This window comes from Pinus tabuliformis, chromosome 9, assembly GCF_031772625.1.
Source record: "Pinus tabuliformis cultivar Carrire ecotype Pingquan chromosome 9, CPIR1, whole genome shotgun sequence".
In the NCBI taxonomy this organism is placed as follows: Eukaryota; Viridiplantae; Streptophyta; class Pinopsida; order Pinales; family Pinaceae; genus Pinus; species Pinus tabuliformis.
In genome coordinates, this window is record NC_142307.1 from 383,417,260 (window position 1) to 383,441,845 (window position 24,586).

The window sequence follows — 24,586 nt, forward strand, 5'->3', positions numbered from 1 at the left end:
ATCCTCGGAAGGCCCTTTGATTCACTTTCTCGTATTTTGGTGTCCGGTCTCAATCACCCGGAGCGGAAATACTTGAAAGTTGTTTGACTGGCTGTATCTTTAGGAACTTTTAGTGTGTGCTCTGTGCTCCTAGTTGGCCTAGCTTTTAATTTTTTGAGTCTTTAGATAAGATCATAACAAAAAATTCAAAGTGGCTGACCGGTCTCCAAGACAGTCTCGAAGACTTCGTGGTCTCTCGCCACCTAGTTTAGAGCCTTCTCCTAGAAGGCGCAGAGGGAATACTACCGGTGGGGTCCGTCCCACGCCGGCTGACGCATCGGGGATTGATCCTCCTCTCGGGGATATTAGCGGCCAAGCAAGGCCTGGTACTTTTGAACAAGAGAGGGACGCTCCAGTCTTTTCTCAAGTTCGCTTTCAAGCGGAGGATAACGTAGAGGTAGAAGAACTTTCAGAATCATTAGTGATTCCAAATTCTCCACTACCATCTAGTTACCCAGACGTATTGCAATACGTTGGGCCTCCATTATATAGACCAGCGAGTCCAGGTTACGCTACGCGCTTACCATTTATGATCACTACTGGAAGCATGGCTTCCACGAGTGCTGCGACTATGCAAACCCCAACATCGGTGCAAGGGGGAGGAACCATTTCCATCCCCTCCGCTTCCTTGTTCGGATCGTTTGCTAGCACATCTTTGGTTGGGTCTACCTCCATTCCGTCCACGAGTGGAAATGCCCAAACCAATGCTTTTAGTACTGGTTCCTTCCTTTTTGGCACCCAATCACAGGGTATTCCGTCAGTTCCGTTCAATGCCGCTACGTCCATAATGGGCGGATCGGCTTCATTTCAGGGTTTTCCTTTTGGAAGTGGTCATATTCCACATTCCAACCCAACGGTAGGATCCATGCCTTTTTCTTCAATAGGACAAAGCAGCAATCCTTTCCAAGGTTGGAATAACCCTGGGGTTAGTAACGCAGGAACTGCGAATCCATTCATTGGCCAACAAGGAAGTAGGCCGTATTCCACGGTTAGCATGTTTCAAAGTATTCCTCCCCTCGCTTCGGCTTGGAACCCATATCAGGGGTTATCGACTCCTTACAATTCTATAGGAGGAAACTTTGCAAGCTATGGAGCTTATACGGCAGGAGTTGGTCAAACTCCGAATTTTGCTGGACCACAAGGCTTGCCCTTTGGTTCAGCTGGTTCTACTAGTCACTTGGGGCAGCCTGGTGCCTCTCAAATCCCAGGACAATCTTTTCAGAACTTGGGGAGTTCTGCCCAGTCTGGGTGGAATCCCCTAGGTCCTCCTAGGCTTCCATTTCTGGCAACGTTAAACTTGCCAGATCTCACTAAGCTAACGAACGACCCTATCAGATACAATCCAGCCTGGCCTCCGGTCCCAACCAAACTCCCTTCGGACATCCCAAAATTCGAAGGGAAGAGTGGTGAAGATCCGGGCGATCATGTAACCACATTCCATTTGTGGTGCTCATCTAACTCCCTCATCGAAGATTCGGTTAGGTTGAGACTTTTTCAGCGCACCTTGACTGGTAATGCGGCTAAATGGTACATAGAGTTGCCGGGGGGCAGCTTTACATCGTTCGCAGACTTAGCTAATATCTTCTTGAATCACTTTCAGTTGCCTGTCCGCTATGATGCCGGAACTGAACTTCTGGCTACCTTTCGTCAGGATAAGGCAACCCACATTTCTGATCACATACAGGAATGGAGACGGAGAAAAAGGCTCATTAAAGCCGAAATCCCTCCGGAGTACCGTCTAGAGTGGTTTTTGAAGTCTTTGCAACCTGAGATCTCCAAGGATGTCTCCATGTCTGGGGTCTATTCTGAGGAGCAAGCCATTTTCAGGGCCCAGCAGTTAGAACTGATCTACTCTCAGTCTGGGATCCTCCAAAAGTACTTGCCAGATGCTCCTGGATCTAAGGTTGATTTAGCTAAGCCAAAGCCAGGTCCGCATGCGGATGGTATCATGGGGTCTGTAGACTCGACTACAGTGAACTTGTTGAATCAATTGCAGCAGTTGTCATTACAAACTGCTCCTAACAACCAAGTCACAATGTCTAATCCTCCGGCTTCCCAAAATTCTTCCATTAACGCCGTCCAATCCAATAACCCCAAAGGAAATCAAAATTCCGATGGAAAAAAGAAAGGACGTGGTAAAAAGAAGAACTCGGATGGGAAGCCCGATGCAAATAAATCCGGCAACAACGCTGGTGGTGGTGGAAATGAGTCGAGAAAGAAAGTTAAGTTTCCTTGCAAGTTATGCAAAGGAGACCATCTAACTCATCTCTGCCCTAGAATTGAAGACGCTCAGCGCTTGTTAGGACAGCAAGGGACTTCTAGTTCGCAAGCTGTGTTAACTAACCCGTTTCCCCAAGGGCAGCAACTTCTTGCTGGCGCAAGTTCGAACCCTGGTACCTCCGCAGGGGGCAACCAGGAAGGGGATAAGTCATCAAATGTTTTCATGATGTGTGCTCACGCTAATGTGCCCACACGGTCACGCGATTATGGTGAAGGTGAAAATTCTAAGGGTAAATCAGTTCCCGAAACTAACAACCCACTTCATATTGAGCGACCTTCTGTTGAGACTATACCTCGGGTGCCGAAAGGTTCAGCTAAACGCGCGACTATCAACCCTAATATTAGGGCAGCCCAGAATTACTCCATTGTCGAGGATCTGGCTCAGAGTCCATGTGCTATGTCCGCGTTAGAGGTTCTCCAGACATGTCCTACTCAACGAAGTGCCTTGCTATTGGCAATGGGGGCAGTAGATCCAAGTAATTCCTTAGCTCTCTCTTTTGATATGAGTAATGTCAAAAAGAGACTTCCTCATCACATGGCTTTCCAGATAAAGTCTACCTACCAGAGAACGAATATTTTCCGGACGGTTGTAGATGAGGGAGCTTCCACGTGTGTCATGTCTATGTCATGTTGGAAGGCCATTGGATCACCGACGGTTGTTCCTTCACCCACCCTATTGACAGCATTTGATGGTCACTCTCATAGACCGTACGGGATTATCCCGGCTTTTCCTATATGTGTTGGAGGAAAGGTCGTTAATATTGAAGTAGAAGTCATAGACGCTAACCTAGATTATAATCTCCTATTAGGAAGGAACTGGGTATACGAGATGGAAGCCGTTGTTTCGACTCTATTTCGTGTCATTTGCTTTCCTTATGAGGGGAAAATCGTTAAGGTTGACCAATTGGACTATTGTCCAGCTGATCCTCAAGCAAACTCTGACTCTACCATTCCTTTAGTGGGTAACCCCCGTCCGCCTATTGAGAGTCTAGGAGTCGGGATGTATTCTTCATTGATGGGTACGTTTAACCTTCCCCCTCCTACAGCTGGTATAGATACAATTTCATCCTCCAGGGATCCTTTACGGAGAGAGTTTGTCCAAACTCTTTATTCTTCGAATCCTGGAACCTTAGCTTCATCTGTGACCACATCAGGTGATGACAAGGTGGGTGAAATAGAATCTCTTATGTCTACAGCAGAACCTAGATGTGAATCTATCGATAACTCTGTAGATAACCATTCTACTATTTCCTCTGGGAAAGAAATAGATGGTGATGTGGCTCATTTGCGGACCCCTGATTCCACCTCTGCATCGGATTGCTCGGATATTGTTTTTCCATCGGATGAAGCGATATTCGAAGCAATGACGGCCGTAGATCGACCTTTGGAAGATTTACATCGTCGGTTATACTTTCATTCCCCTGTGCATGAAGTAGAATCTCGGTCCTCCAGTTCGACTAGTGATGTTTGTACGGTCCCTTTGGCTCCGACACATTTATTTGCCGAAGAGAGTATATTGATTGGTTCGATCGTCGTACCTATAAACATCCCTAGGAGTCAGTTGGCGGAGCCCCCTGACGGGCTCTACCTCAGGAAGTGCTTTGCTTAGCTTTGGCCAGGCAATGGCTTCTTTGTATTTTATGTATATTTGTACATATATTATCGAGCGTTTTTCTGATATCAGCACTTTTGGTCTGCTTTGGCAGGTGTTGATGGATGATTTGGTTTATTTTGGATTCGCCGATGGTGCTAGTCGGCACACTCGGAATCTTGCTTCCGCAGCTTGGGTACTTTATTACCCAACTGGTCAGTTGATGACATTGAGAGGCGTGTGTATCGGTCCTGCTTCAAACAATATGGCCGAGTATACAGCTGTTATCAATTTATTATCCGAGGCAATCTCTTACGGGATCGACTCGTTGGTAGTGTATCTTGATTCTCAATTGATAGTGTCTCAGTTAAATAACATTTATCGGGTTAGAGATCCATCATTATATCGCCAATATTTAAGGGTGAGGTTGTTGCAAAGATCATTTACTTACATTAATTATTTGCATATTCCAAGATCTCAAAATTGGTTAGCTGATTCTATCGCTAATCAAGCATTAGACTGGCATATCAATCATTCATCATCATAAAATCATGCATCAAAAAGTCAAACTGTATATATATATATATCGCAAAGCGTCTCGAGTGTACATATGTGTGTCCAAAAATATACAAAATTGGGACTCAAATGCCCATAATCATGTCAGGCATATCTAATGCCTCGGCTCTGGATGAGCAGCTAAATAACTAACTATAGCATTGGCCACGCGCCGAAAAACGCGAACCCAGTCACGTGGCATCCCAACCACATGACGCTGCATATCTGGAGGAAGGTCCTCTATCTCGGCCATCGGTACTTGATAGCTCAATCTCGCCAAGTGTCGCTGGACGTTGGCGAGGGTCCTTTCCGCATCCGCAGCCGCCTCTTCGGCTCCTCGGCCACCCCGTCCGTGCCGTGGGAATCCATCTGGTCGCACAGGCCCAATGTCTGGAACATGATCATCATATCAGTCATTTGAATCTCATCAAAAAAAAATATATTTTTCAAAGTTCATCATTATGCTTGAAAAATCCTAAAAATCCTAAAATCATAAAAATCAAAAAATCTTACCGATCTCGCCCCATGCTGCATCTGGTGGCAGCACTAGGTCAGGATCTCCTCGGAAATCCAGTCCAGCATAGGGGTAGTCGTCTATGGCGATGATCTGTTGCTCCCACCAAGCAAAAAAGTCGTCGTCGAATGCATTCCTGGGCACTTCCCCACCCCCCAGACGTTTCATCAAGTCAGCCCACCGGCCCATACGTGGATCACGTGGACTACTGATGGGAACTGCTACCCTGGGGCGGAGTGCAGGAACCTTCTCGAAGAAAAATGTGCATAAAATGGTTCCATACCCAAAGTTCTTGGTCTGTCCCTTCCTGATAGAAGCAAGCTGCTCCTTCATGTTGGCAAGTAGAGGAGTACACCAGTCAAACACCGTGGTGAGACAGTCCACTGCTACGCTCATGTTTACCCGTGATGCCTGATGTAGCGAAGATGACCCGTTCACTCGAGCTACGGTGAACAGGATTATCCGCAGTGACAAACTCGCCACGTGTGGGATCGAGATCTGACTCCCGACCTTCCGATGACCTGGGCAGTAAAGTTGTACATAGTCGTCTACGCTGAGACTATTCCGGGTCCTGCCCCGGGAGTGGACTACCTCTCCCCTCTGGGAAAGGCCCGTGATGAAATATATATCTTCCACTTCTATCCTGAGTGGCATTTGATCAATCATAAAAGCTTCTTCCTCGACATCCCAATAATCAATAAGTCTCTCGAGCAGACGCACATTTGCTTTCATATTCGGCAACTTGAAGAATTTTAACAATCCGCATCCCCGTAAGGCATCTAATGCCTCATCATTCTCCATAACTTCATTATCTACAGCTGAGTGCTCTCTTTCACGCCACGTGAGAGTCATCCTGGAAGAAAAAATCATTTTCATCCATTAGTTTTTTGTATAAAAAATTTTCGCTGCGCACACGCGGTTTACCCTATACACAGTCGCGTGTAGGGCCGTCGTATACGCGATTTATATACATCCAACCCGCGTGTACGCCGCAGAGCAATTTTTTGCAAAAATCTAACGGTGAAACATTAATTAAACTTCCTAAAAACTATCACAATTGATTGCAAGACAAGTTTAGTGCTTACCTGGAAGTTTTCGGCAAGTTTGAACGGTTGAATAAGTCGCGGGGAAAGTTTGCTCCTTTTGCTCCACAATTTGCTCTCCAAGTCAAACGGTGAAAATGGTAAATCCAAAATTTCTTTTTATAAGTTTTGAAAATGCAAAATTTTTTCAAAATTTTATTTTGTTTGGTTTCATGTCACTTTTAACTTGGGAGCTTGGAATGTCGAGATTGAGTTGTTTTTCAGGACATTTTGGACATTTTTCGACGGTTCGAGACGGTTCCATGACTGCTGACCCGTCATGGCAGGTATCGTGTTCTCACTGGCATATAGGTTAGGGACACCATTTTTCCATTGCATTATGCATACTAGCCTCCATTTGACCGATACATCTGCCGTAGGGTCGACCCCATCATGTTATGGTTCGCAAGCCATTTTCACTCGCCGATTCTTTAAATCATGACATGATGGTAGAGCCATCCTTTTACATGGGCATCCTAGTTAGCACCTCACTGACATTTGTTGCCCATGCTGCTTCGTTTTGAGTAGGCTCGGGAGTCCTCTGTAGTCTCGCCATGACTTATGCGTTGAAGACTCATTCTTCTTTGCTTCTTCGCTTTGTTCTGGCCTTATACCCTAGAGGCTCCTATGTGTGTTGAGTTGTACTTCTGCATTGCATGTTGACCATTTGCACCTTTTGGCCTATAGCCGGCTTCACTTGGACTCGTGTTTAAGCCCACTTTTGACCATGACGACTGCAAAAATCAACCTTGCATACCCTTGACCTCTGCAGCTTGGCATACCCAGATCCGTGGAAGGGACATACCTCTGAGTGTCACTGACCAGTTTTTCACCTCCCTGCATTGAGCATAGGAACGTTCCTTTCCCAGGAACTAGAGCATCTGTTTCACCGACACTCGTTCTTTCCACTGTACCATAGCATTCTTTTATTCTTTTTCCGGCTTATCAGAAAAAGACAAAAAAATTAAATATTCCAAAAAGAGCGGGAACAGGGACATTACTTCCATTTATTGTTGGCAGCTAGAGTCAGTCGTGTCACCCTTGAACAAAGCACTCAAAACAAAGTCTCCTCCGCTTGGGTGGGATTTAGTTTGACTTAGGTAAGCCATAACCTTGTTATCGAGTCAGTTCTCCCCCGATTGGTTATCTCTTCCAATCATATGGAGGGTTCGTTCGTGCCTCCTGCATGACGAACTTATACAGATTCATTATATGCTGCCACATAGTCACATTGAGTCGTGCTTTTGTTCAAGGGAAGTTAGCCTGAGTCGGCCTTTCTGCGGTGTCTCTTGACTCATTTTTCAGTCGGCCATCCCTGGTTGTCAGTGTCATGTCTATCATCACATCAGTTATATTGGTCCTTCACTCGTGCCGGTTTGAGAAGGTCCCCATTGACTTCTTGCTGGCGGGTCTTGTCCTTATCGACGACGACACATTGCTCTGAGGGCAGACCTAGAGACCGCACCCTGGCCCTATTTTCATTATTGATAGGTCACCTTGTGCTCAGCATCGATCAGTATCATGGGTCTTTGACTGAGTGGTTTCCCTTGTGTTCGACATCAGCATACATTATCACACATTGGGATTCGTGCAGTACCTTGGTTTCCATTTGACCCTATTGGTGGATACCTCGCCTCTGTGTCAGCTTTCATTATTGGTTGGTTCAGAGGGTTTCTGCCGTGCGCTAGCCACATCTTGTGTACGCCGGAAACGTACTTCGGTTGGGTTACTACATCTTTTTCGTCCGATTCCTTCCACATTATTGGCCTACGGGTTACACTCGCGCTAGATTGATGGAGGATGCCTTAATGCCTTCCTTCTAGCGGATCTTTCCCTATCGACTCCGACTCATTGCTCTGGGGCAAAGATCTAGAGTCCATTTGGCAGTACCTTGGGGTTTGCAGTCATTAGTGGCAGATTCCTCGCTATCGACAGTGGGAAACCATCATTGTCTCCTGATTGATAGATTCTTACAGGTGTTCGACTTCAGCTCATCTATTCACACTTGTTAGATTGTATTGGGTACCTTGACGCTCATTATCATTATCGGTGAGTAGTCTCGCGTTTGTTAACGGTATACATCAATGACCGGTAATCAAACGATTTCTCACATGGTCGACTTCAGATCATTTATTCCCATGGTGTAGAAATGTACCACGGCGGTCGGTGAAGACCTCAGGTTGTATCAGCATTCATTGGTTCACTTGACAGTTGCTCCTGTTGCTGCTAGTTGATACCATTCCACCTTATATGTTGCAGTCAGTCATGGCGACATTCTATATGCTGGCACCTGAGTTTGCAGTGTAGTACCATCCTATTCCATCATCTTCAGTTGGTACCTTATGGGATCAGTCTTTGATTTCAGTGATCCGTTGCATCTTTCAGCATCATTGACAGTTTTATATGTGATATTCAGACATGTACTTACTCATTATGATCAGATGATCCATTATGTATTTTTACAGTCATTTATACTTGTATACTTAGTGGATCCGCTTGTACTTGATATGCGGACATGCTTTACTTTTCCTGAGCATGGGTATGCCCGCCTCAGACAGTGTTTCTTTCTGATCTCCTTTCGGTGGCTTGGCAGGCTGAATTCTGGTGAAGTCCTCCTCGGTTTTTCGGCAGAGTTCCTTTCCTTGTACTTACTTAATGTATTTCGGCCATCATGTTCCCCTTCTGACCTCATACATTAGGGGGCATCTGTTATAGCTCCAAATCTCACTCTTATGGTTTGTGATGCTGCACTTATGGCCTAGGGCAACCCCTCCTTCCAGACCTGGTCCAAAAATTTAAAAAACAGTGTTTTATTCCCTGTATGCGACTTTGCCCTGTGTTAAACGCGTGTACACGCGGGTCTATCATACCCAACCCGCGTGTATCTATTAAAACACTTAAAAAAAAAAAAAAATATAATTTCCTCTTTTTCGGGCGGTGATCGCGGGTTTACCTGCTGGATCACCTGTTAGTGCCCGTGGCCCAACTGTTCCCAACCAACTCCTAACTAAAAAACTACTTTGGAGAGGGTATAAAAAGACATCAAAGGGAAGGCCAGGGGAGAGAGAGAAAGGAGAGCAAGATTATTATGCTGAGATTTTTCCCTTAGACCAGGTCTGAAGTCCTTGGTGCATCCTGCACTTCCCCCATTTTGCATAGGAAACCCTTGTTTCCATGTGTATTGGTGATCATTCATCCTTGACATCATCATTGGGTAAGACTTGGAAGGAGCTCTTGTTGAAGGCTGGAGGCTGGAACGAATCCGGGAGGAAGCTTGCTTGGAGCCTGCTGAAGGTGTTCAGGTGATATCTTTCCGATATATGTACTTTATTTGCCTTTATATATAAAGAAACACGTCTTTGTTCCCGAATAATCTTTCTTTATGCTTATGAGATTCTTGTGTTGAATTCTTATGAAAGTGGTTACTTAAAGATTTTTTATAACTAACTTTATAGCATGAAGATGATTTATACATAAACTTCTATACATGTACTGTTGTGTTCTTTGATTTGTTTGTCTTGCAGGTCAGAGAAAGAAGAAGGGAACTCCAAGAAGGGTTTGCACCCTAACGGTCTTCTCGGACGTAGGACCTTAGGTATGTACCCTAAACATTAGAATTTGCTTAAAAGTAAAAAAGATGGCTGTGTGTGTGTGTTTCTTTGTATAAGCAATTTTCAGTCTGGTAGAGTCTCAGCCCAAAGGACTCTAGGGGTACTTTCCCTTCAACCAATTAGTCAAAAGAGAATGGAAGAATCCATAGATATAGTATTGTTATGGAAAAATTTGAGAATGCTTGAAGAATTAAGATTTGGGGTAGAAACACCAATTCACCAAAGACTCAACATACCCTATTTCTTGATGCAATAACTAATAGACTCCAGCAACAAAGTAAATGAAAGGAATTCCCAACAGTTGGCTCAACATGGTTTGATCAAGATCCTCATTGAGGATGCCCTCCAAAACCTCAGGATCCCTATAAAATGGTCAGTCTTCAAAGAGTTACCAACAGAGGATGACATCAAAATCCTTATGTATGATGTTAGTACTTCTATCAGTGAGGAGGAAGCAAAACAAGAAGAATATACAGAGTTCGATGGGATGAGATGGATGAAGAAGAAACTAATACAGAGAGACATGCTAAAACACAAGGAGGAAAATGCTAAAAGAAAGGATGAAACTAATGGAGATGAGAAAGAACAACAAAAGGAAGAAGATACGGAAAATAGAGAGGACAATTGCAGGAAAAGGAAAACCATCTAGCATTTATGGCAAGCCTCCCCTTAGAGGCCATCCAGTGTAGGATGCCAACTAAATCCTATAATCTTTACCTCAGAGAAAAATGGCTGCAATTTCAGATTAAAACACTAGCACAAAGGGGTACCATGCCATTTCAGGACTGTAGACAATCTATTTATCTTTGTGATCAAAGTGCGCTAGAGGATAAGGCCAAAATGGCTGAGATTTACTTGCACAACATGGCCCTAATAGAAATGAATATCTAGGATCCTAATGCAGAGCTAGGAGATCTAAAATTAATGGCTTTGACATCATTGACGAACCATGAGAATTCAAGGGTTGCAAAGATGAAAAGGATATTGACCAGAGAGAAAAATGAACCCCTTTTTCATTAGGGCTGAACAATCAAATCCCATGGGCCTAATCATTGCCCATAATCTAATTTCAAATGATCCTCAGCTGAAACTTATATATGTTGCTACCCAAGATAAAGAAATTTCACATTTTGAGGATATGTTAAGTTGCTAAGAGATGATAATATACATGCCTACTAAAGGAGATGGAAAACACTACCACACAGCTTGAATATCATAGAATATCACTCCCCTCAAGGGTTGAGAGAGGCAATGAATAGGAAACCTATGTATAATCAATCAACACAAGGGTTGAAGTTCAATTGGATAGGCCTAAAAACTCAGTCCACTACTACTCTTACGGATGCTAGAAGGGAGAAAAGAAGAAGAGGAAAAGAGGCTGTGGGAAGAAGTAGAAAGGAAATCATGCTTCTATCAACAAGAAGAAGAGATCACAATAGAAGCATGGTATGTCAGAGAGGCTACCAGAGCCATGAAGGACATGGACATTGATTAAGTTTCTTAGAGGATCAACAATACTTTTAGTAGGGGGGTGATGATCAACCTCATCATTAAGTAATTATATGGGCCTTAATTGGCCTTAATTCACCTCCTAGCTTAGTCAAACCAACTATTATCACAACTTATTGCATACTTTTGATTATATTTTGTTTATGAAATGAGTTTGAGTTGGATATTTGGATTTGTGGTCTAATGTGCATGTAATGCAGAAATAAAGGATAAAAGCAAGCGAAAAAGTAGGTATAAAGGATAAAAGAAAAGAACTATGGAAAACACCTTGGTAAACACTTGAATGGGACAAGGGAGAGTAACTATAGGATGTAAATCCTCATCATTTACTACCCTTCTATTCGAATATTCCACAATCAACTTGGAGTGCATATAGCCGTCACTTTAAAGACTAAAAGATAGTCGAGCAAGGGAAAGGGACAAAAACTAGTTTTTCTTGAGTTGGAGGCCAAGCCTCCCTAATGGGGAGGAAGTCTTTAAAGAATTCAAATGTATAAATAGAGAGGCTTAGGACCTTAGTAGGATTCAGACTTCTATTATAAAAATCTATTTTGTTTCTGAGCTGCAAAGGCTTGTGACAATTTTCTTTATAATCCATGGCTTTTATAATAGGAATGAGTTATGTTTAAGCCAGCTATGAGTTAACTCCGAGGGTTGAAGCTCTTGGGTTAGGGACCAATCCAAGTAGCCAAAGCTCCTCTTTATTGAACTGTTATGCTAAAATATTCCTGGTTTTCATTTCCCATTTTCTTAAGTAGCATAGATTTATTTTTCTGTTCATTTTCTTAAGTAGTGTTATGATTTTCACTATTTATTTGCTAAAGTAGTTTCACCTTCATTACAACAATATAGAGTATATTATTCATGGTTTTCTGTTCATATACATTATGCTTCAGTTTACTTTCATTTGTGCCTTCTTTCAGTTCACAATTTATCTAGAGGAAAAATATCACTATCAGGTTGTGCGCAGGTGTCTCGGCCTCATCTCTTCCCTCTGGGACCATGACTTGAGGAAGAGACCCTTTAGCAACCCCCAAAAACATAAGTTTCTAGTTCTCCCATGAGTTATGCACTTTGTTGTTTGATGTAGTTATTTGTCCACCCTCACTGGTTTTTGTGTCATTTTCCTTTAAAAATCTGCTTCAACACGTTCTTCATGCGTCGCTTCCTTTCCATCCGATTCACAACAAACCTTCACAATCACCATTCCATCCATTAGTTTTTCCAAATACCACTTAATTTATGTGCTTTAAGTCCCCACCGTCGATTTTCCTCACCTGATCTGATGGTTTTCACTTCACTCGATCACCAACCAGCTTGGCCGATCTCCATCCTTGATCAGCCCTACCTGATTCGATGGTTGTCGCTTCACCCGATCACCAACTAGCTTGGTCGATCTCCACCATTGATCAGCCTTGCCTGATCCAACGTCTATCGCACAATCTCATGCAGATTAGTGTGCGGTCATTATCCACCCAAGAGTACATGCGAAAAGTGGTTCTATTGTCCTACATGTCATGTAGTTAGGCTAATCGCATGAAATTTCAAAATACAGCTGACAAAATTGAGACCGCGTAAGAAACTGCTTACCTCTTTAGAAGTCTACTCCATCATTTCCGCATGTTTCCTTTTCTTGTGATAAGATCTCCGCCTTCCATCTCTTGACTTAATTTGCGTGATAAGATCTCAGCCGTTCATTGTGTGTTTTCATCTTGTTCACCAATCTAGTCACTTAATCCTTGCGATAAGATCTCAGCCATTCATCGCTTTGTTGCCTTGTCGGTCCATCTCTTGACTTAACGTCTATGATAAGACCTCATCCATCCATCCTGCGCATTGATCCTATTCATCCATCTAGTCTCTTAAGCCTTTGCGATAAGATCTCGACTGTTCACCTTGTTAGTTAACCCTGTTTGCTGATCTATCTAAGTAACCTCGTGCGATTCGATATCTGTTGTCGATTTTCCTTTCACTTCACTGAGCCAATGGTTCTTATGCACTGTTTCTCCCTCATGCCCTCGTTTCACTGGTTTCTCCCTCCGACTACTCTTCCACTTGAAATCGAATTTATTTTAGTTTTTTTCTTACACCTTAGTCTATTTTTTATGCTCTTTACTTCTGCAACTTAGATAATTATTATTAGGTTAGTGTTGATTTAGAAATTTTGTTTAGGCATAATTGTTTACTGGTTAGCTAGGGTATGGTGTGATTTAGCGTTACATGTTGATTTCTTCATTACTTCAGTAGAGTATCTCTCTCTTAAGATAGATTTTCTCTTCTTCCATCAAAACTAAGCTTCAATTTTTTGGAACCCCTGGGGTCTCTTTCCAGATGAGTAGTGACAATATGCAGTATCTTCACTTTTACTTGTGCGAATAACACTATTACCTACAAGTTTTTATGAACATTGGGTTCATAAATAAATCTGGTAGCCCTGGGAGTTGCAACATTCTTGTTGCAATACCTAGGCTCATCAGTATAGTTCAATTAAATATGATTCTTCAGAATTTTCTATGGCACTTACATACACCTATGCCAAATTACACTAAATCAACTTAGAATATCAAACAGAAAGAAATGTAAAATATCAACTATGGTGTTAATATAGGTCCAAAAAAATGTTATTCTTGGCTTAAAATGAATCTGTTACACACCCTTTTAGATCGTATAGAACCATCCAATGATTTCACATTAGTGTTAGCTCCTTTTCTTGCAGAAAATAAAATAAATAAATAAATAAATAATAAACCAATTGGATCATTTGAAGGGTGAGCATTGACGCTAACAGATGTCCAGGGAAAATTTGGGCAGGACAACACACCGAAAATAACTTTTCCTTCATCCAGTAAGCCCAAGGCTACAACATATTGGTCTCCTCTAAGAAATATACAAAATAGGTTGGTCTCCTTAATCAAAATAGCAAAAGACTGTAACATGAAAAAGTCTTGGAAATGTGCAATGGATGACATTTTGTAGTACATTGGAAACTGGAATCAAAAATGTACACCAATAGTAGAAGCTTCACTAGAAATGAATTATAACACTACGAGAAGATAAGTACATTCTACAGCTCAATGTGTTTAAGATTATAACATCCATGGATAACAACTGCAAACTAAAACATAAAATAGAATTAAAATTCATAAAGTTAAAAAGAAAATTTAAATAAAATACAAAAAATATATTTATGTGTATAGATCAATGTTTTCAAAATCAAAATCATTCAAGTATCAACTTGGACTCCAACTTATACTCAGACTTGCAATCAATCATGGGTCAACTTAGACTCCCACTCAGACTCGGATTGACTCAAGCTGGTCTGATTTTAATGATTTGGTCTACTAAAAAATACTTAAAATACTTAGGTACTGATTAAAATCATTTTTAAAGATTCCAACCCTTAAAGAAAAAATATATAACGTTTTCTCATGCACACACCATGTAGAGTTTGAATATCTAAAAAAAAATCAAAATGGCATTGAGCACAATACATGTGAATAACAAAATACATCATTATTGATGAATGGGGCTATAGATTCCCTTTAAACTCTAAAATTTGAAAAACATACTACATTCAACTATTTTTTCCTAGCCTTCTCTTCCTTAAATTTCACAAGTTAATTTTGTAGTTCCAATCTAATATGCCAGTCTCCTCTAATGGGGCTATGCCTGGGGAAACATAGCCTCTTATACTAGCCAAGAATTCTTGCAACTAGTCTCCCCCACCCCCGCCAATGCATTTATTGCAATAACCTACTCATCAACAAGATCAACATGGGTCCATGCAAGGTCTTTAACTCTTTGGGGCATGGTAAAATTCCAATTTAAAAATTCAAATATGCAACATTGAAAACCATATCTTCACTTTTAGTTATGCAAATTTCATACTAAAAACTTTAAAGTTCAAATTGGTAATGGGTTGAAAGTATGAAACTTAGGGTATACCTGGCTAGGACAAATCACTGCTCTTCAACGCTACTCCAAAACTCCACATTTTCAATAAGAGAGGACTGATGCAAATGGAGGTGTGGGGAAAGTCACTTTACTTGGTTGACTAGGGTCAGTTTGTTGCAAACTAGCTTAGCCATGCTTTGATTGGTTTGGCATCAACTAAGCCTCCAAACTAAATATATGGCCAAGTTGACAAGGTCGGTAGTCAACTCAAGCAAGTTAACCAAGTCTGATTTGACTTGGACTATTTTTAAAAACTAAAGAGATGGATTCTAGCACAAATCCATTTTAACTCTAGATCTTTGAAGCACAAAGCGATTTGCATTTTAAATCCATTTTGGTCCCACCTAGTCCTTAACAATCTAGAGTTGAGATAGATCTATGCAGCTTGATTAGTTGATGCAAGTAGGCAACATATATTAGACATTGATTCATAGGAAATTAGTGCAACTTGAATAATAAAAACTAACAAAGATATGAACATTTCATATAGTGGCTACAAGGTTTCTCTCTGCAACATAAAATAATAGAGATAGGAAGGGAACTGACAACAGGTAGACAAGAAGAGAAAAGTTGGTTTGGTGACCAAGAGAAAAGATACAACCACATTAACCAAAGAAAAGGTAAGGACTTACAATTTATATAAAGCACATTACGTTTCCATGTCTGATTCTCGTGGCTTACCCCTTTGTGCCATCAATGTGGTCTAAAACTTAGTGCCAATCGTGGGGCCCTCCTTTAGATTTACCTCTATCTATCGTTGCAAGTGCATCTCCTGTTATTAATGGAGAATAGGTACCATCATTAGAAATGATTTAATTTACAAGTGTTGTAATGAGTTCCACCATTTCTTGTGCATCATTCTTCTGTAAATCTCCTGAATCCTTATAGAAATACACAAAATTTAAGTGTATTATTTGTAACCTAAAAAAACTACAGTTTGTATGTTGACTAAAGAAAACAACATAATTATTATTCGTTTTAATAAATATATGAAAAGGTTTCCTTGCCATAGGCAAACATTTTGAAAAACAACATGGTTGCAATCTGAACATACCACATGGGAATAAGTAGCTAAAAAAGAACAATTCAAAAAATGCCTAGAAAGAATAAAAATTCTAGAATCACCTTGGATTACAATGCAACCAACTACATGATCCCAAATATTTTCACTATAGCCTAGATTGGGAAAGTGAAGATATATTTCTCCATCACCTCTTGCCATTGCTCCATATTTTCCCTGACTATCTATTCTAATTGTTGGTTCTTTTACACCCAGGATATGTTAAAGATATTTTCATAGGAATATCACATTTTATACAGTAAATAAACTGCTAAACTCTATATTAAAATAAATTGAAGCAAACTACTCAAAATCCTCTCAGGTGGGTTGTGGTCAAGTGGTTAAATCAAAGAACTTTCAGTGCACAAAACTAGGTTCAAAACTACCCGAAGACATGTTACTGAATTAATGTGGCCAATGGAGTTATCTACCCCATCCAAAAGTGGGTGGAAGTCCTAGCAACTTTGATGGCCCATGGTTGTGGCCTATCTCAACAGAGGAGGAAAGATGCAAGTATTGGATGAATTTAATGGAAGAGATACCCCTTGGTCATGGCCTCTAAGAAAAGGTAGATCCCAACTCATTAACAAAGGGCCATTTGCCAACTACAAAAAGGAATATCACAAGATCTTGAACTAGATGGAAAAATACCTTCGCTATTGCAGTTGTTAAGTCATTCATGGAATGTGTTGCCTCGTATGATTAGAAGAAAGATGCTTCTTCAGACTTTTCTATGGCACTTACATACACCTATGCAAAAGTACATCAAATAAACTTTGAATATTAGATGGAAATAAAGCTAAAATATCAACTATGGTGTTAATATTATTCCCCAAAAAAGATTAATCTTGGATAAAAATGAATGTGTTATGCACCCTTTTAGGCTATATAGAACCCTCCAATGATTTCACGGTAGTGCCAGCTCCTTTTCTTGCAGAAAAAAGAAAAAACAAAAAAAACAAAGAAAACAGAAAAAGACCAATTAGATCATTTGAAGCATGAACATTAATGCTAACAAATGTCCAAGGAAAATTCGGGGAGTCCAACACAACCAGAATAACTTTTCCTTCATCCAATAAGCCCAAGGCTACAACATATTGATCTCCTTTAAGAAATCTGCAAAATAGGCTGGTATCATTAATCAAAATAGCAAAACACTGTAACATGAAAAAGTGTTGGAAATGTGCAATGGCTAACATATTGCAGTACACTAGAAATTGGAATAAGAAATGTACAATTGTAGAAGCTCCACTAGAAATAAATTATAACATTGAGAGAAGTTAGGTGCATTCTACAGCCCATTTTGTATGAGATTGTAACATGCACAGGTAACACTTGTAAATTAAACACAAAATAAAATTAAAATTCATAAAGTAAAAATGAAAATTTAAATAAAATACCAAAAATATATTTATGTATGTGTATAGATCAATGTTTCCAAACTCGTAATCGGTCAAGTGTCAACTTGGACTCTGACTCAGGCTGAAACATGGACTCAGTTATGGGTCAACTTGGACTCCCACTTAAACTCATATTGACTCAAGCTGGTGTGATTTCAATGACTTGGTTTACTAAATGATAACAATACTTAGGTACTGATTAAAAATCAATTTTAAGGATTCCAAGCCATTACAAAAAATATATATAAAGTTTTCTCATGCACATACCATGTAGAGTTTGAATATCTCAAAAGATTTCAAAATGGTACTGAGTACAATACATGTCAACAAAAAAATACATCATTATTGATGAACGAGGCTCTAAATTCCTTCTAGAATCTAAAATCTGAAAAACATACTACATCCATCTCTTTGTTCCTAGCCTTGGTTTCCTTAACTTTCACAAGTTGATTTTGTAGTTCCAATCTAATTTGTCTAGTCACCTCTAATGGGGTTATGCTTGGGGAAACTTGGCCTCTTATACTAGACAAGAATTCTTGTAACTAGTTTCCCCCACACCCAAATTCATTTATTGCAATAAACTACTCATCGACAAGATCAACATGGATCCATGCAGGGTCTTTGACTCTTGGGGGCATGGTAAAATTCCAATCTACAAATTCAAATATGCAACATTGAAAACCCTATATTAACTTCTAATTATGCAAATTTCGTACTGAAAACTTTAAAGTTCAAATTGGTAATGGGTTGAAAGTATGAAACTTAGGGTATACCTAGCTAGGACAGATCACTACTCTTCAATGCTGCTCCAAAACTCCACATGCTCAATAAGGGAGGTATGATGCAAATGGAGGGGTGGGGTAGGTCTCTTTACTTGGTTGACTAGGGTCAGTTTTCTGCCAGACTTGTTGAGCCATGCTTTGAATGGTTCAACACCAAATAGGCCTCCAAACTAAATATATGACCAAGTTGATATGGTCGGAAGTCAACTCATCCAAGTTAACCAAGTCCAAGTTGACTTGGAACTATTTTAAAAATAGATATATATATAGAGACAGATTGTGGCACCGATCCATCTTAACTCTAGATCTTTGAAGCACAAAGAGATTTGCATTTTAAATCCTTTTTGGGCCCACCTAGTCCTTAAAAATCCAGAGTTACGATGGATCTATGCAGGTTGATTATTTGATGTAAGTAGGAAACATATATTAGACATTGACTCATAAGAAATTAGTGTGACTTGAATAATAATAACTAACTAAGGTATGAACATTTCATATTTTTACTACAAGTTTTCTCCCTGCAACATAAAGAAACAAAGACATGGAGGGAACAAATAACAGGTAGATAGGAAGACAAAAGCTGGTTTGGTGACCAAGAGAAAAGTTGCAACCACATTTACAAAAGAAAAGGTAAGGAATTACAATCTGGATAAAGCTCATTATAGGTCTCTATCACATTGTCATGGCTTACCACTTTTTCCCATTAATGTGGTCTAAAACCCAGTGCCAACCGTGGGGAATTCCTTAAAATTTACCTCTATCTATCGTTACAATCACATCTTATGTTGTTAATGGAGAAATAACATAGGTACCATAATTAGAAATGTTTTAATTTACAAGTGTTGTAATGCATTCCACCATATCTTGTGCAACATTCTTTTGTAAGTCTCCTGAATCCTAACAGCAATATAGAGATTTTAAGTATATTATTTTCAACCTAAAAAAACTACAATTTTTATACTGTTGGCTTATATGGGCCTGACCCAGGTTCGGAAGAATTGTTTAGCGAAACAAATCCCACACCTACTTGCCCTTTCAGAAATAGTCCACAGAGTGCGGACTGATGTCTCACATGAGGTAGCAGGGTAGTGTGCTAGAACCAGGTTTCCACACACTTGGGATGTCTAAATGTGGTTTAGATGTTTCACGCACATTTCTGTAGATTCATGCTACTCTGGATTCACGTAGATCCAGACCCAGAATACCTTCTACTTTCTATTATTATGCTATTTACAGATCTATTTTATTTGATAAAGTATTGGAAGTTAGATCTACTTAGAAGGGTCTTTAAGTAAACATTGAACAAAATTAACCATTTCGCGCACTTAGAATAAACTCATATTCACATACATCTATGACATAAGCATATAGATCAAACAGATATATTAACCATAAAGTCAAATCTGTGATAACCCAGATTTAATGCAAAATTTTCAGAAGAAACTTATCTTTATTTCCACTTTATCACCAATACATTCAGATCCACCTCGCACACTTAGCTGCAAGGGTCCACGCACACCGTTGTGGACTCTTCCGAGCCTCTGTGAACAGAGCTGTAGAGCCTCTATTCAGTACCCAAACACTCGACTAGGACTTACAAATGCTTTCATACTCTTCTTCTCAGGAACCCATTACAATTCATATCCAATATAATATACAAAAAGAATTGCCTTTCCCTCATAGAGCCGAGCTCTATTTATACCTTACTATGGTCTGCAGATCGACTTACTTCCTATTATTCTATATTATTTCTTCTTCAGACAACCCTTTCACTTGACCTTTTACATTTCATGCTACGCATATTTCGGAGGTTTACAATATTTTTATCCTTCTTTCTAGGCTATCAGACCCAAAACTATTATGTGGGACCTCCGCTGCCCAATACTCCCCCAACACAATTATCGTGACTCATCCCGAGTCACTTGTTGGCGCAGTGAGATGCACTATCGTGGCTTCGCAGTTGACCTTCCCCTGAGTGACGCTCGTCATCCTACTGCTTCTTCATTGTCTCCTGCAATTCTTTGTTCGACTCCTACTTCGTTGTTTCTACCAATTTTGGCGACCGATAATGGTCATTATGCTCTGCTCAGTTAACACATAACACCCCTTCCTAGGATTTCACCTCTAGTGGGAGAGCCGCATCTCTGACATCCTTGTACCACCATAGCCATTTTCGATCTTCGTATCTACTCTTCACACTATCTACTACAACTTGTATTGCAATTTTGCAAGACCTGTTCTGTTGTCCGCGAGATCCCAATCCTCAAGGTCCTTCAAGGAGGACTTATTAACTTCGCTTCTACCCATGGTCTCTATTTGTGCATCCTTTCACCTTTTTGTTGTGGCTTGCTGACCTGCCCCTGGCTGTGGCGATGACATCTGGACCAATTATGCTTCATGTCTCCCCTTTTCTGGTACATTCCCTACTGTTGATGTTGTCTTCTGCGGGACGCCCACAGCTATCAACACCATGCTCGTTAGAGAGTCCTACTTCTCCATCAACCATATCACAACCCTCGGGCTTACTCCTTCTGCAAAGATAATGAACAACGCCATATTGATAGCTAGCATGTATTTTCTAGAAGTGTATGTCGCCAGATGGATGCCCCTTGGTGATTTATAAGATATTCAAATTTCAAATTCATTGCTTCTCGCTTATTCTAGCATCCTCATGTAAAATCTGTTGCAGCTCGTTCCATATCTAACTCATACTCCCTCTCTTAATTTCCCACCACCCGCTCCATTTTTCCATAATGCAGGCATCTTGTCATGAATAGTTACAGGAATGATCACCTCTCTTCTTAGCAATGCATTGGCGCACTTCTCATTGCATAACCGCAATCTTGTTAATGAGCCAAATCGATGCGTAGCCTAGTACTTGTGCCTCTTTCCCCCATACTTCTTTATCGTCCCACACTCTCTTTCAACTGGCTGGAGTGGTGAGACTATCCCTTGAATGGTTAGTCAAGTGGCCTGCCCACCCATGTAGAGCTTCAGACGACTACCATTCACTCGGCCTGAGAAGGGGTCTCCATTGAGTTTGGCAAGCTGAACTGCACCCCTATTAGTAACTTCTTTGATGACATAGAGTCCCAACCAATGCATTCAGAGTTCGCTAGGGAATTTGTTGAACTTACTATCGTATAACAATACTATATCATTCTCCTTGAAGGTGCGCACCTTGATATGGTGATCATGCCACGCTTTCTCAGATTTCTTTTATACTTGTTTATGGAATCTAGCCAGAAACCGTTCCTCCTCTAGTCCTGCTAGCTATGCAAGCCTTTCCTCCAAAGCCCCGCAGTTTCCCATACCTGTGGTTGCCGCGATCCATAGACTAGGCACAATATATTCCATAGGCATAACGGCCTTCTTGGCATAGACTAACTGAAAAGGTGTCTAGCCCGTTAACTTCTTGACATGGTTCAATATTGTTTATGGGAGAACTAGTATTCCTAAAGAATGCTAGCCCTCTAGGTTTGGCAGCTCTTCTATGTGTAACAGATAAGAGAAAGATAATGGAACCAATCTACAACTTCCACTTAATCCCTTGCTTGCTCTCTCCCCCCTTTGATAGATCTTGCAACTCCTCCCCGTACTTATCACACTTGGAGAGTACTTGCACAGGTACAACAACAAAGAACCGTGAAAGCATCATGATCTATTACAACATAAACATTATAGAATCAGATATATAATGAAGAAATAATAGCATTCACAAATGATAACATTCACAATTGCACAATCATATGGAAGAAAACTTGAAGAACTTTATTAATATAAGGGAAAATTACAACATAGTTTTCTGATCCATCATCATCCTCCTAGCTTCAATCCTTCTTCACCTCATGAAATGGCAAGATCACACCAACAATATAATGCTCCTTCCTCAATTACAAACTATCATGACTTCCTTGCAATTCACAATATTCCAGCCTATAGATCTCTTGAATTGGAGATCCATTTATAGATGTGTGCAAGGGTGTCAGTCATCCATGGGGTTTGATTAGTGTCATTCCACTTGTTACAATTGGTTCCATTTGGATATTTCTTGGATCCCTTATTCATCCTTGGGTGAATTTAGAGAGGCAAGTGGCACAAGAGAAGTTTCTAGAAGATTCCATGAGCAACCACCTAGCAAATTGTCTTGGACATTTGTCCATCCTTGCCCATCACACCCTATAGAAGGCCTAATCAGTATGCATCACACCCTAACAGTGTACCACTCAATATGCATCACACTTCGCTAGTGATGCAGTCAGTATGGTTTAATTTAGGCCATGTTCGGATGGTTTCTCAGGTGGAACTTTTGGGGAATGATGTATTCAGATGACTATGTTCCTTTAGGGCATGAAACAACTCTTTTAGTGGTTGATGAGCCGTAGTTTATTGACATATAAGTTTGGGGTTGATGTTCCAGAATACATCTATAACAGATATGCCAATAGTATAACAAAGATGTGCAAGTCCCAGTCATTTTGCTACGCATTACAAACCTTGGTCAATGCAGTCTCCAAGATTTTGTTAAATGCCTCAATGGTCCCATTCGCTTGTGGGTGGTATGGCATACTTTTTTGGTGATATATCTAGAATTCCTCAGTGAGTGCACTAATTGTTTCATTCAGGAAATGTGTTCCCCAGTTGCTCATGAGAATTTTGGGACATCCAATCCTTGTCAGTACATTCTTGAACAAAAATTTCGTAGCTGTTGTAGCCATGCAATCATTAACCAGCTATGCCTCTACCCAACGGGTCAAATATTTTGTCGCGTTGATGATATAACATGCACCCGTCTTCCCTCGTAGCTTGATAGGTCCTACGAAGTTAATGACCCACTTCTCGAACGGTTGTAGTGTCATCTGTGGCTGGAGCAACATTTCATCTCTCCACGATGGTTTCTCCGTCTGTTGACATACGTCGTAGGCTCGGCAGTATGCTTTCGAATCCTGATGCAAAGTGTGCCACCATAATCCTGCACGAAGAATATTTTGGGCTAGGGTGTGACCTGCATAATGTCCACCAGCAACCCCCCCATGTACTTCGGCCAGGATTTGTCCTCGCTCAAACTCCGAGACATACCTACACAATATTTCATCGTTGTCCATTTTGTAGAGATGTCCTGCAATCACGACGAAGTCTACTGTGCGTATCACCAATTCCTTCTTCTGTTGAATAGAATATCCCTGCGGCACATTTCCTGTAGTTAAGAAATGGATTATATCCTCAAAGTGACCATCCGCTACGTGCATTACATAGAGCTGTGCATCTAGGAGTCTGTCCTCTAGATTTGTGGGTTCCTCATCAGTATCAATTCGGGACAGGTGATCTCAAATTCTTGGTAGTGAAGTAACTCTTCTCAACTTTTGACAATTGGCGACTTGCGAATGCAATCGAGTGGTCAATTCCCTCCACTCTTGGTTGAGTAAGTACCGCCCCCCACGCAATACGTGATACGACGACATGCACATGAAATTCGATGTCCCATTTTGGAAAGACCAATATAGGGGTTGATGCCATATTTTCCTTAAGTGTCTCCAGAGCTTTGTTGCATTCCTCATTCTAGCCATAAGTAGCATCCTTCTTCAAAAACTATTCCATCAGAGCCGTGATCTGAGCATACCTTTTTATGAACTTTTGATAGTAGCCCATGTGTCACAGTGTAGGGTGTAATTGTTTGACACTTCGTGGTGCTTGCAGATTGAGTATGAAAGTGATATTTGCTGGATGCACCATCAAGCGTTGCTTATAGACCACATGGCCCAAGAGGTTCCCAGATGGGACAAGGAAAGTACACTTTCTTAAGTTTAGCACAATCTGGTGTTGGCAGCAGGTATCCAACATCAACTCTAAGCTCACTAATTGCTTCTTAACTACTCCAAACATGGTCCAGACATCAAGATAGACCTCTAAGTACTTGCATATAAATGCTACCACTATTCGTGAAAATATCGTCGGTGCATTCTTTAGTCCAAAAGGCATCACCATGTACTGAAAGCAACCCCATTCAGTGGAAAACATCATTTTACTCCTGTCCTTTGGTGTGATCTTGATCTGTTGGTATCCTGAGAACCCATCCATGAAGGAGTAGGCTTCTTACCACCCACATTTTCCAGTACCTCATCTATAAATGGAGTTGGAAATGGATTGTTAACACAGGCATCATTGAGCTTCCTGAGATCCATGTAGATATGAACCTCACCCTTTCGTTT

At 40.8% G+C, this 24,586-nt stretch overlaps 1 pseudogene; it reads right to left on the minus strand.

Moving 5' to 3' along the window:
- The window catches only part of LOC149148755 (3'(2'),5'-bisphosphate nucleotidase 1-like), a 77,358-nt pseudogene extending 53,732 nt beyond the window's left edge, over positions 1 to 23,626 (minus strand).
- Between the last annotated feature and the right edge of the window lie 960 nt (positions 23,627 to 24,586).